Genomic DNA, 1,040 nt, shown 5'->3' with positions numbered 1-1,040 from the left:
TCAGTTTTCTTTTTCATGGTGCCTTTCACTCCGAGAGGAGACAGAAAGAACAGACCATTTCCACGGCCTGGTGGCCACCCTTTTACCCACGTGGGGAGAGGTAGCCAGGGTTGTGGTATGGCCTGTGGCTGTACATTCCTGGAATTTAACCCAAATGGAGGATAACCAGTTTGCCTGTGGTTTCGATGAGGATATTTTATCAGGTGCCCGAAATTCCTTGCATCGGCTCTTATCTTTTGGACCATGAGCACCACGGGGAAGAGTGAGGTCCTGGATACATTTCTGGTTCCCGCCACCTTCGTGGAAGGTCAAAGGATCTGAAATAGAGCTTTTGGCTCTTGAACTTCATTATCCACAAGAATCACCAAGGGAGCCTCTTTAAAATGCAGATCCTTGTACTCCCTCCTTGCCGACTGGCCCACGAAGGTCTGGGCAGGACCCGGGAGTCTGCATTTTCAAACATCAGTGCCCCGTGACTGCTGGGGATGGTCTCCCGACTATAACCTGAGAAAGATGACCTTGGACTCTCGGATAAAACTCTATGGAAAGCTGGGCCTCTCTCGATATCTCCGTTTCAGTTGTCCTGTATCTTTCCCTAATTCTCCAGACAGTTCCATATCCATCCTCATTCAAGGGCTGAGTCATTTTGTTCTCAGAGTGACAGAGGGCTCATTCCATGAAATTCTAAAAACCTATCTTCAGAGGAGGCTGGTGGAATAGCACAGGCTGCCACCCTCCTCTCTGAAGGTATCTATGAAGCAGCCTCTTTCCATCCGGTGAGATCGCAGGTAGTGAGTGCAGCTGTACAAGGCTGTTGGCAGAGGATGGCAGCACTGGCTGGCTCGGGGCCAGGACACTTTAATGGAGAGAAAGAAGCCGGTACTTAGAGGGCCCCACGGGGACACCTGCTAGGGCCCCGACTCCACCTCTTCCCTGGCAGCCTGGCTGTGGGAGCTGATGGCGTCTGGCCCCTTGGCCGCTAACCACAGTTAGTCCAACTCCCTTCCACCCCACCTCACACCCCGGGAGTGGAGCCAGGC

The sequence above is a fragment of the Hyaena hyaena genome, unplaced genomic scaffold (assembly GCF_003009895.1).
Source record: "Hyaena hyaena isolate Hyena2069 unplaced genomic scaffold, ASM300989v1 scaffold_129, whole genome shotgun sequence".
Taxonomy (NCBI): Eukaryota; Metazoa; Chordata; class Mammalia; order Carnivora; family Hyaenidae; genus Hyaena; species Hyaena hyaena.
The sequence above is the reverse complement of the archived record's forward strand: the minus strand, read 5'-3'. Positions refer to the sequence as shown.